Source organism: Cetorhinus maximus, chromosome 1 (genome assembly GCF_964194155.1).
Source record: "Cetorhinus maximus chromosome 1, sCetMax3.hap1.1, whole genome shotgun sequence".
Lineage (NCBI taxonomy): Eukaryota > Metazoa > Chordata > Chondrichthyes > Lamniformes > Cetorhinidae > Cetorhinus > Cetorhinus maximus.
The window spans coordinates 115,654,651-115,667,314 of record NC_135879.1 but is presented as its reverse complement, the minus strand read 5'-3'; the positions used below and the strand labels follow the sequence as shown (position 1 = coordinate 115,667,314).

At 40.8% G+C, this 12,664-nt stretch overlaps 1 protein-coding gene across 2 annotated transcripts in view; it reads left to right on the top strand.

The window, feature by feature from the left end:
* Window positions 1-12,664, top strand: part of dhx15 (DEAH (Asp-Glu-Ala-His) box helicase 15) — a 117,517-nt gene that overhangs the window by 49,245 nt on the left and 55,608 nt on the right. The gene's annotated exons all lie outside the window — the stretch shown is intronic.

Sequence of the window (12,664 nt, the reverse complement as noted above, 5' to 3'; positions counted from 1 at the left end):
TCTGAAGGGGCTTGATAAGATAGATGCTGAGAGGATGTTTCCCCTTGTGGGGGAGTCTAGAACTAGGGGACCCAGTTTAAAAATTAGGAGTCTCCCATTTAAAACCAAGATGAGTTTTTTCTCTCGGGGGCATTAGTATGTTAAATTCTCCTCCACAGAGAGCAGTGGAGGCTGGGTCATTGAATATATTCAAGCTTGAGTTAGATTTTTGATTGACAGGGGAGTCGATGGTTAAGGAAGACAGCCAGGAAGGTGGAGTTGAGGTCACGATGAGATCAGCCATGATCTGGAAGCTCGACACCATCTAGGACAAAGCAGCCTGATTGATCAGCATCCCAAAAACCACTATAAACATTCACTCCTCCTCCACCAGTGCACATTGGCAGCAGTGTGCACCATATACAAGATGTACTGCAGCAGGTCTCCAATGCTTCTTTGACAGCACCTACCAAACCTGTGATAGCACATGCATAAGAACACCGTCACCTACAAGTTCCCCTCGAAGTCGGACAGAATCCTGATCTGGAAATCTATCACTGCCACTATGTCAAAGTCCTGAACAACTCCTCTAAGAGCATGGCAGATTTACCTAAACCAGAAAAGAGCAGCAGTTCAAGAGGCAGCTCACCATCTTCTCATGGACAATTAGAAATGGGCAGTAAATATAGAAAAAGAAAGGCTTGCATTTACATAGTGCCTTTCATGACCCCGGGATGTTTAAAATCATATTACAGCCAATGAAATATTTAGTTTAAGTGTAGTCACTGTAATGTAGGAACTGCGGCAGCCAATTTGCCCACATCAAACTCCCACAAACTGCAATGTGGTAATGACCAGATAATCTGTTTCTTTGTGGTGTTGATTGAGGGATAAAAAATGCCTAGGATACCAAGGATAACTCTCCTGCTTTTCTTTGACATAGTGCTGTGGAATCTTTCACAACCACCTGAGAGGGCAGACAAGACCTTGATTTAACATTTCATCCAAAAGATGATATCTCTGACAGTGTAGCACTCTCTCAGTATTGCATTGGAGTGTCAGCCTTTATCGTAGTACTCAAGTCTTGGAGAGGGATTTGAATTCACAACCTTATGACTCAGGCGAGAATGCTGCTGCCTGTCAATGATGCGCACATCCCATGAACAATTTTTTTTAAAAGATAAGACCATGGAGGCAGATCTTGATTGCCTTTGCCCATTGCCCTTGTGTGTGTCATTACATTTGGGGGCACGGGATAACAATTTGGAACAGAAACTCAACTTAATTTCCCCTTGCATCCAAAATGTATCAGGTTACCTTCAGCAATGTTTAGGCAGAAGTTTGGAATACTTGTATTATGCCACAAAATCAAATGCAGGTTGTCATCAGAAGGTGCAAAACTTTGTTTGAAAATTCAGTACAAAATCAACCAAATAAACTGCAAAGCTTTATTGTTGATAGAAAAGTGTACCTAACATTGTGTATCCTTTGTTGCTGTAGTCATTTTCATCAAGGCTTGAAGGAAATTGAATAATTCAAATTTCATTTTATTATAAAGGATTCTAGGCCTCTTACAGGTGTCTTGGGAATCACATTCTGAAATTCTCTATTTCTATGTGAAAAGTGCAAATCAATGGTCCCTAATGGCTAATGATTTTACTAATACTTTGTGCTAAAGCATGAATTTGGTTGAGTACCTTGTGTTATGTAGTTGCTGTCTTTCTTATTGTATTTTGATGGAAGAAGATTAATTTGTGTAAAATTGGAGTAAATGGTAAAGATAGCAAGGAATTTACAATTGGGACTGATCCAATTGGGACTTTGAACATGAATCTGAATATAGGCTTTTCTGTAGGAGGGATTAGCTTCTAATATGGAGTTAAAGGGCTGATGGGGGTACTATTGCGTTTGTGTATATGGAATTTCAAAACGTGTTTGATAGAATTATGATCTTGATAGAGGCCAGTAATGTGTTTTATATTTTTAGAATCCAAAAACCCAGGCATTTACTAAAAAGAATGAAGCCACAAGGTTCACAGTTTAAAACAAAAGAATTTTATTAAACAATATCTTTAACATAATTGACTATATAAGATAGAGTCTAGTTATTGAAATTCACGTTCCTTGACATTAAAGATATTAAAAGTATAGTGAACACAGTTTTATATATTCTCTAAACCAAACTTCTTAACTCGAATTTCCTTCTACATCATTTGATTTACACCTCCAATAAGCCAGATACTTAGCAGAAATTGGAAGATTAACCACTTGGTTTGAGTGCTGTTTCAAATATCTGCATAAGGATTGAGATTTCTTGGGCCTTATGCTACCTTGAGACCTCCTCCACCAATCCCACAATTGTAGACTGTCTGTGTCTCTGTCACTTTCTCTCTCTCTCTCTCTCTCTCTCTCCTTTTCTCCCCCCACTGCCCCCTCCCTGCCCCACAGTCACTATTGATCATTGACTGGAAGCCAGCTGCTTTTTACCAGAAATCTTTTAGAGAAACCTAGCTGTTAAAGGGACCCTCAACTTAACGTAATACATGGGCTGCAGTCGTCTGCTCCCATTTGCGGTGGGCCTCAGGCAGGAGAGGCAAATATCGGGAGATCACAAAAATCGGTTTCACATCGTCGTAAAACCAGTTTGCGATCGTCCACTCCACCAGTCAATGACAGGTTGCGTTTCCTACCGCTGCACTTTGGGAACCTAATTTTAGTACTTTACCGTCTCATTATAAGATCACTGGAATTATCCCCCCAGCATGTAACATCGGACACGTCAGCATAATTTCACACTGACATGTTTCACAACTGTACTTAAGCGACATGCACCTGGCGAGCTGCACTTCGCTGGGGACTTCGAAGTTTGTTTGCTTACCTTGCTTCAGGCAGCACTCGTGGTCATCAGCACCAGGCTTCACAGGCAGCACCACATCACTTTTTGGGAGGGCTGAAGGGCAAGTCTCTACCTGGCTCTTCAACGGCTGCAAGGCTAGGGCTTGCTTAGGGAAGGGGGAGAAGTGGCCTCAGGCAAGGGAAGAGGCTGCAAGGTGAGGGCTGTACTGGGGAAGAGGGTATCTCATGGTGTATGTGTGGGGGCAAACGTTGACCTGTGCAAGTGACCTCAAGATGGTGAGGGCTGAGGAGGCAGCCTCCAGAGGAGATTAGGCCAGATGGAGATGTGGGGGTGTGTGAGAGAGAGTGAATGGTGATGTCCCTTGAGCTGGCAGTGAGTGAGGTGCTAGTGAATATGTGATGGCCTTGAGTGTGAGAGTTCAGAATGATGAGATATTGCCTTACCCTGGTGGCACGGATGAGATCATTCATTCTCTTTCTGCACTGGATGGCCAAACTCTTCTGTGCAGCGTTGGCACTGACCACCGCCTCCCAAGTCGAAATGGTGAGATTGCTGCACCTCTACGGCCAAAGTGGGAGTGGAGGACATCAAGGCGGGCCTCCAAAAGGCATTTCAGTGATGGGTCACTGAACTCTCCTTGGCTTTCAGGGCCATGTCTTCACTGGAGCAGCCCTGGGCTGTAAGCACTGAGAACAGTTTAGATATGGCACCTGGAGTAAGGGAACAGTGAGATCGATTCAGAGACCGCCTGCCAGTGAGCGCGTTTCCTGTGGCTGCATAATTAATGAGGTTGGAGGCAAGCCATATCCCACGAAAGTCCACCATTGCGGCCAGCAGGTAAAACATAGTTTTTCATGCCCGCTACAGCACTTGGTGCAAAACTGGGATGATTCCACCCATAGATTTTTTTTTGCCTTAAAAGCACATGGGCCATCATAATATGATAGGCTGGTTAGTTAAACTAAAGCCTATTGTATTCGAGTGATAGTGGCAGAATGGATATGACATTGGCTAAGGGACAGAAAGCAGAATGTGTGATGAAGGATGATTTTCAGACTGGAGGGAAGTATGTAGTGGTGTCCTCTAAGGATTTGTGTTAAGACCACTGCTCTTGGTAATATATATTAATGATCTGAACTCTGGTATACAGGGCATATCTTCAAAGTTTACAGCTGATACACAACTGGAAAATGTAGTAAACAATGAGTAGTATGTATCATGGTGAAATCTGCAGATACAGGCAGATGAAATTTAATGCAGTGAAGTATGAAGTGATTTAGTTTGGTAGAGAGAATGAGGAATGACTATAAAATAAAAGATACAGTTTTAAAGGGGGTACAGGAATAGAGACCTGTAGGTGTGTACACACAAATCGTTGAAGGTGGCAGGGCAAGTTGAGAGAGCTGCTGCAAAAGCATATGGGCTTTATAAAAAGGCATAGAAAATAAAAACAAAAAGTTAGGCTAAATCTTTTATATAATACTGCTAAGGCCTCAGCTGGAGTATTGTGTTTAATTTTTGGCACTCCGCTTTATGAAGGATATCAACCTTAGAAAGGGTGCAGAAGAGATTTTATTAGGATGTGTTATGATATGGGAGGTGGCATTTGCCAGGCTGCCCAAATTCCAAAGGGAAACTTGGCCACGCGATCACAACGCTTTCGCAAATTGTATTTATTACAAGAAAGTTTGTGTACTGAAGTCAGAAGTAATGAGTTCACTACCATCTTTAAAGATTTTAAAGATTAAATTAAAACATTTATTAACAAAAGAAAACTTAAACACACAAGACTACAGTTACACAGTTAGGTTTAGTTTTATAACACTTCTCGCAAGATTTCTGCTTAGCTAAACTCCCAACTACACACCCCTTTCAGGCAACACTTCAAATAGATTTTTAATCTATAAAACATTCAGCAATATTACCACAAGCACCCACTGTTGCTATAAAGGAGATATTTCACATCTTCTGTCTTCCTCTCACTCGACAATGGAACTCCAATGGAACTCCAAAGGCTTTTAACACAACCTTGGTTACTGGAACAGCACACTTCATGTTGTCATTATGGCCAGCACTTTTGGGAAAAATAAACTTAATAACTTTGCCTTATTAACCTTGCCAGTTGTAAACATCTTATCGTGTCCCTTTGAAAATCAATCAACCTCTCAACTTATAATGTGAATGGCATTTGCATTTTTAGATATCTGCTGAAACTTTATCCTAGCTTACCCATCTCCGTTTCAAGTGCCTGTTTTACACCTAATCCCTTTTGATGATTCCAACCTTGCAGTCTGACTGTCTGCAGTTTAATTAAACTAAACGTGTGCGTGTGCTGCACACACAAATACACATAAACACACACACACACACACTATATGTACATACACACAGCCCCCATAAGCCTGTTTCAGTATCCCGCAGTAATATTAGGAAAAAACATATCTCCTTTACAAATAAAATCAGTGATGGAGCACTTAAACTTTGTGGACTTGCTCCCACTGCGGTTTCCTCTACATTGGAGAGACCAAACGCAGACTGGGTGACCGCTTTGCAGAACACCTTCGGTCTGTCCACAAGCATTACCCAGACCTCCCTGTCACTTGCCATTTTAACACTCCACCCTGCTCTCTTGCCCACATGTCTGTCCTTGGCTTGCTGCATTGTTCCAGTGAAGCTCAACGCAAACTGGAGGAACAGCACTTCATCTTCCAACTAGGCACTTTACGGCCTTCCAGACTGAATATTGAGTTCAACAATTTTAGATCTTGAACTCCCTCCTCCATCCCCACCCCCTTTCTGTTTCTTCCTCCTCCTTTTTGTTTTTTCCAATAATTTATATAGATTTTTCTTTTCCCACCTATTTCCATTATTTTTAAATGTATTTCCACCCATCGTTTATCTATACCTTTTATGCCCTTTTAGTCTTATTTCACCCCACCCCCACTAGAGCTATCTGTACCTTGCCTGTCCTGCTCTCCACTCTTAATTAGCACATTCTTTTAGATAATATCACCACCTTCAACACCTCTTTGTTCTTTTGTCTGTGACATCTTTTGGTTATCTCCTCCTATCACTGCTTGCTTGTTCCAACAACCCTCCCCCCTTCTCTCCCTCTTCTCCCCCCCCTCCCCCCCCAGTGATAGTTCTGTTGAAGGATCATGAGGACTCGAAACGTCAACTGTGCTCTTCTCCGCCAATGCTGCCAGACCTGCTGAGTTTTTCCAGGTATTTCTGTTTCTGTTTTTGTTTGAGAAGCTAGGGTTGCTCCCCTTAAAGCAAGAGAAGATTAAGACACGATTGATAGAGGAATTTAAAGTTGAGTGGCTTTGACAGCGTAAATAGGGAGAAACTTCAGTGGCGGAAGGATCAGTAATCAGGAAATACAGATTTAAGATGATTGACAAAGGAGCCAGAAGTGATGTGAGGAGAGATTTCTTTATGTAGCACCTTCTGTTCTGGTATGCACTACTTGAAAAGGTGGTAGAAGCAGATTCAATAGTAACTTTCAAAGAAGAAATTGGATAAATACTTGATGGGGAAAGTTTTTACAAGGTATAGGGAAACTACAGGGAAATGGGACGAATTGGATAGTTCTACCCAAAACGCAGGCACAATGGGCTGAATGTCCTCCTGTGTGCCATCATTTGATGTTTCTATACAATATTTATTGAATGCAATTTACATACGAGCAGGAATAGACCATTTAGCCCCCCAAGCCTGTTCAGCCATTCAGTGATCATGACTGATCTGTGACTCCCACTTAACATCTGCTACCAGGTGGTCTATAGACAACTCCCACTATAGTCTTAAATCCTTTTCTATTTCTTAATTCTATCTATAAAGTCCCCAATCCCTGCTTATCTCTAGTTGCATCCTTTACTAGCACTGAAGGGATATCAGCTGTAATCGTTAATGCTACTCCACTCCCTCTACTATTTTTCCTCATCTTTCCTATAGACCTTTTATAACCTGGTATATTTAGTTCCCAGTCCTGCTGACTTATTGCCATTTGTCTGTAATGGTTACCACGTCATGCCCTCCAAGTTGAATTTATGCCTGTAATTCGTTCAGTTTGTTCCTTATACTCATGCATTTGTGTAAAGAATGCTTATTTGGGCCCCACACCCTAACCTGTAGTTATGCTCTAATGTTTTACTGTCATGTTTCTTATAACCCCTGTTTCAATTACTTTACATCCTTTGCCTGTACTGCCTAAAGTTCTGACTGTTGTGCTACCCTCTTCTCATTTGTTTATTTCTGAACTCGTTAAACTATCTTATCCACCTGAGCCCTCCCCCTAATTCCATATGCAAATATTTCTTAATTTATACAGCCTACTTTGAAAGTGGACTTCAGGTATGCTTATAGAGGTAAGTAACTGTGTACTAATGAGGCTAATTTGCATTTATAAATTCTAATTGCAAAAATGAACACCTTTTGTGTACCGGAAAGTGTCATGAAATAAAGGTTAGCTATAGTGCTTTAAGTTAATGTGGGGTGGGGAATGGTGGTGGAGGTGGGGTGAAGGAATCAGGCAAGAGTAAATTCATCAGTCAGAAGAGAAAAGCCAAGGCTGCAGAGCAAAATAGAAATTTGGGTGAAATCAAGCATGTTGTGTCAGGAAAGGACAGCGGGTGTTTAATAAGATAATATATTGGCAATGATGGCCACCTCTGGGAGAAAAATAGTAAATTGTTAAAATTGAAGGTGCCATGTCTGAATGCACAAAGCACTTGTAACAAAGTAAATGAATTAATGGCACAAATAGCGATAAGTAGGTTTGATTTGGTGGTTGTCACTGAGTTGGTTTCTGGGTGAATAAGGTTGGGAACTAGGGTGGTTGGGTTAGAGAGGTATCTCTGATGGTGAAGGATGCGAACAGGGAGAAAGGATCTTGGCCCAGAAAAGCAGGATGTAAAATCAGCCTGAAGAAGTGACAAAAGGCAAAAAATGCTGTTGGGAGTAGTATATAGCACCCCTTCCCCACCACCCCCACCCCTCTGCCAAACATAAAACAGTAATCATAGTGTTGGACCCAGTAAAAATCAAGAAATTAGAGCAGCACGTAACAAGGATAATCTTAGGGCTTCAAACTTCACATAGGCTGGGCAAGTCAAATTGGCAAAAGTAGCCTGAGGAGAGGAGTTTGTGTAATGCAATTGACCATTTTCTAGAAGAATAAATTGAGAAAGCAACTAGCGAATATATTATTTTAGACTGAGTATTGTGTAATGAGAGAGAGTTGATTAGTAATCTTATGGCACCAGACCCTCTCGGTTAGACACCTCATGATTTTTATAGAATCTCATATTAACTTTGAGAATGATGTGGTTAAGTCCAAAACAAGGGTTTTTTAAATTCTTGGGATGTGAGCATCATTGGCAAGGCCTGCATTTGTCGTTCATCCCTAATTACTCTTCAGAAGGTGGTGGCGAGCTACCGCCTTGAACCGCTGCAGTCCATGTTTTCAAGGAGTTAGATATAGCTCTTGGGGCGAAAGAGATTAAAAGATATGGGGAGAAAGCGGGAGCAAGCTATTGAGTTGGATGATCAGCCATGATCATGATGAATGGCAGAGCAGGCTCAAAGGGCTGAATGGCCTACTCCTGCTTCTATTTTCTACATTTCTATGTGGTGTAGATATACCCATAATGCTGTTAGGAAGGAAGGAAGTTCCAACATTTTGATCCAACAACAGTGAAGAAATGGCGATACAGTTCCAAGCCAGGATGGTGTGTAGTTTGTAGAGGAACTTGCAGGTTGTGGTGTTCCCATGTGTCTGCTGCCCTTGTCCTTCTAGTTGGTAGCAGTTGCGGGTTTGGAAGGTGCTGTTGAAGGAACATTGGCAAGTTGCTACAGTGCATTTTGTATATGTTACACTCTTTTTCCACTGTGTGGCTTTGGTAGAAAGTCAAAGTTTAAGATGGTGGATGGGGTGCCAATCAGTTGGGCTGCTTTATCCTGGATGGTGTTGAGCTTCTTGAGTGTTGTTGGAGCAGCACTGATCCAGGCAAGTAGAGAGTATTCCATCACACTCCTGACTTAAGAACATAAGAAATATGAGCAGGAGAAGGCCATTTGGCTTCTTGAACCTGCTCTGTCATTTGATAAGGCCATGGTCGACCTGATTGTGGCAATAACTTCATTTTCCTATTTCCTGCCTGCCCCTCACCCTTGACTCCCTTGTAAACCAAAAATCTGACTAACTAAACCTTGAATATATTTAATGACCCTGCCTCCACTGCCCTCTAGGGTGGAGAATTCCAAATATTAATGACCCTCTAAGAGAAGAAATTCTCCCTTCTCTCCTTTGTCCCGCTTTTTGTGGATGGGACATACCTGAGCAATTTTCCACATTGTCGGGTGGTTTCCAGTGTTGTATCTGTGCTGAAGCAGATCTGTACTGCTAGGGATTTGGCTAGTTCTGGAGCACAAGTCTTCAGTACCACTGCCAAGATGTTGTCAGGGCCCATAGTCTTTGCAGTATCCAGAGCCTTCAGCCATTCCTTGATAACTCACGGAGTGAACTGTAATTTGTGATCCTGGGGACCTCTGGAGGAGGCCAAGATGGATCATCCACTTGGCATTTTTGGCTGAAGGTTGGTGCAAATTCTTCAGCCTTGTCTTTAACGCTGATGTGATAGGCTCCCCTATCATTGAGGATGGGTATCTTTGTGGAACCACCTCCTCCATGAATTGTTTAATTGCCCTTCATCATTCCTGACTGGATGTGGCAGAACTGTAGAGCTTAGATCTGATCCGTTGGTTGTGGGATCATTTCGGTTTGTTTATTGCGTGTTGCTTTTGCTGTTTGGTATGTATGTAGTCCTTTATTGCAGCATCATCTTAGGTATGTCTGGTGCTGCTTCTGACATGCTCACCTGCACTCTTCATTGAAACTCTTTCGAGTTATCAACAGTCACAGATTGCAACTCTTTTGAGTACAATCACAGTTCTTGGTTTCCGGGAGTGGGACATGAACCCACAACCCTCTGATTCAAAGGCGAGGGTGCTATGAACTGAGCCACAGCTGACACCTCCAGGGCCTTGGCTTTGTTTAAATTTAATTACGAAGGAATGAGAGGAGGCTTGGGAAATTAAATTAAAAGGTCTGAAAGGTGATCTGATTGAAACACGTAAAATTCTTAGAAGGCGTGACAAGGTAGACGCTTAGCCGGTGTTTCCCCTGGGTGGGGAGCCGAGAACAAGGGGTTGGCCATTTAGGACTGAAATGAGAAATTTCTACACGCAGGCCTATCAATCTTTGGAGTTCTCTACCCTAGAGGACTCTACTCAGTTATTGAGTATATTGAAGGCTGAGGTCAATAGATTTTTGGACACTTAAGGGAATTGAAGGATATGGGGATAGGGCAAGAAATGGAGTTAACATAATTGAGCTATGATCTTATCATATGAGGCGCAGGCTTGAGGGGACATATAGCTTGCTTCTGCCCCTATTTTTTATGTTCTTAATTTATTAATTAATTTAATTGGGCCAAATTTATATGACAAATCCATATTTGTTCCATTTACGAAACCTGGAGCATGTGCTTATATTTTACAGCCTACTGTTAACTATGCCATTATAAATAAGCTTTCTTCTGAGATTATAAATACTGATCGTTTACTGTACTTTTAAAATGCATTGGTTTAATTCCGTTGTAAATAGGGAATATTATTTTGATGGTATAAGTTTACTGTTTTCTTACAAAGCAAAGCTAATTTCCAAGATGGCTGACTACTTGATTCTGTATCTTCTAAATCTGGGCAAGCTACAGCATAGTACTTAAGACTGGAGCAGAAATCTATTGTATTTTTGAGTCCACCTCATATGAGGTTAAATTAGTTTGCCTGAATTCATGTATTTGGTGGTTAAACATACTTTGTCTTTTGAGATGAGTAATTTGTAAAGTTGTTGTTACTGAATTTGTGTGTCACTCTGAAAGCGGTTAATTGCCTGAAGTGTTGTGAAATGAGGTCAACATAATAAGATGCCATATAAATGCATACTATTCTAAATTAATCCTCCTCGAATGAAGCTGACAGGGAGGAAAAGAACAACGATGTTGCAGTCTTTGAAAATGGTGCTTTTCTTTGAATCTTTAGCCTAATTTCATACCATTCACTTCAATATGCTGGACAGTTTCCGTGTCCTGGATTCAATTTTAAATTTAAATAGATGATTAATAGAAATTTCTTCCCTGCCAATTTTCTTGTCAAGCACAGTGCCTCATGGTGGTGTACAGTGCCATGGGTACGGTTAGTCCTCTTGTTCCTCACCTGAATGAGTATTCTTTGTGTGTGAGCTTCGATAGGGAATGTTGGCAGATTGTTCACTGCTGAGCTTAAACGTGTCGTTGCTCAACATCTACACACTTGCATTTTCCAGCAGATGTCGCTGTATAGTGACCAGGTGTGGAAACTGTTTACTTTCTCCTTCATAGCCTGGGGTATTGAAGCCAATTGTAGTACCCTCAACTGTATTGGCAGATGAGAATTGATATTGGTACCTTTCTGGATTGTGCAGTTCAGTTTTGCTGTTTATTCTTAGCAGTGTGAAAGGACCTTGTAGATTGCTTTGTCTGTCAGCTGTGCATTCACAAATGTTGACATGACATTCAAGTCATAGTCCTCAAGTAGATTTTCAAGAGTTACTTCTCTGCTTCTTAAAGCTTTCACAAATGAGCAAGTTAATTATTGCTTTGACTGCCAAAAGAGTTTGAATTTATTTTTCACATGTCTTTTGTACTTTGACTGACACAACCAGATTGAGACTGGACAACTTATTGGATCCTTCCAGTCACTAGAAAGAATGGTCCATTGACTCATTTTGTGCTGGCTTTTGATGCAGAATTGGAAGGATGTTGTGCTAACTCACAGTATAAAGTCTCTATTTTCTTTTTAACTTTCAAATTCCATGATATTTAGAAAACCTTGTGTAAATTCAAGACCTGAAGAATTCTTGCATATACTGCACATCTTTTATTTGTGAAACTGCATCTTGCTACTGAAAAGCACTGGCCTTGGCAAAATCTTGTGAATCTCTAAGGAGTTATTACATTGTTGGCACTATCATCTTTTGGATGAGATGTTTATCTGGGGCTTCATGTACCTATTCAGATGGATCTAGAATTTTCCAAAGAGGACCAGGAGAATTCTTCCGTTGTCCTGGGTAACATTTTTTTTTAAAAGCTGGTTATTCTTCTCCATACTATTTTATAAAGGATTTTACTGGGTGCAAATTTGAGGTAAAATTGACTATGGAACAATGATTAGACTTTGAAAGTAATTTATTGGCTATGAAGGACTATGGGATGTCCTGAGGATGTGAAAACTGCTGTATAAAATGTAAGTTTATTTTTATAATCGTGTTTGTGAGACCTGAGCGCTATTTGCTAGTAACCTATTGACTACCTTTGGAAAGCTGTAATTATTCAAGATGGACAAGTTTTATTCCATGCTTGATAAGGATAAATTTCTAATGTGTATTCAGTTCCTGTTCAACAGGTTAAAGATTAATATAAGCCTATTAAATTTGTCAAATATGTTGTAGATGTAGTGATCCTTTTATCATTTCTTAAAGTATGTAAACATAAACGTCAATATTAGAGGCTTTTAGATTCCTGAAGATGTTTATACCACTTTAACCTGTGTAGTGATTGGCTTAGAGTACAGAACTGTTTAATACACCATCAAAGATTTTTTACGAAAGATGAATAGCAGTTTTTCTAATGGGAAATGGTATTTTAAGACGAGTGGTGGAAGGATCTAGCTATTTATAATTTGGGGAGAGGGTGGTGATTTATAGCAAATGTGGTCATATACAGA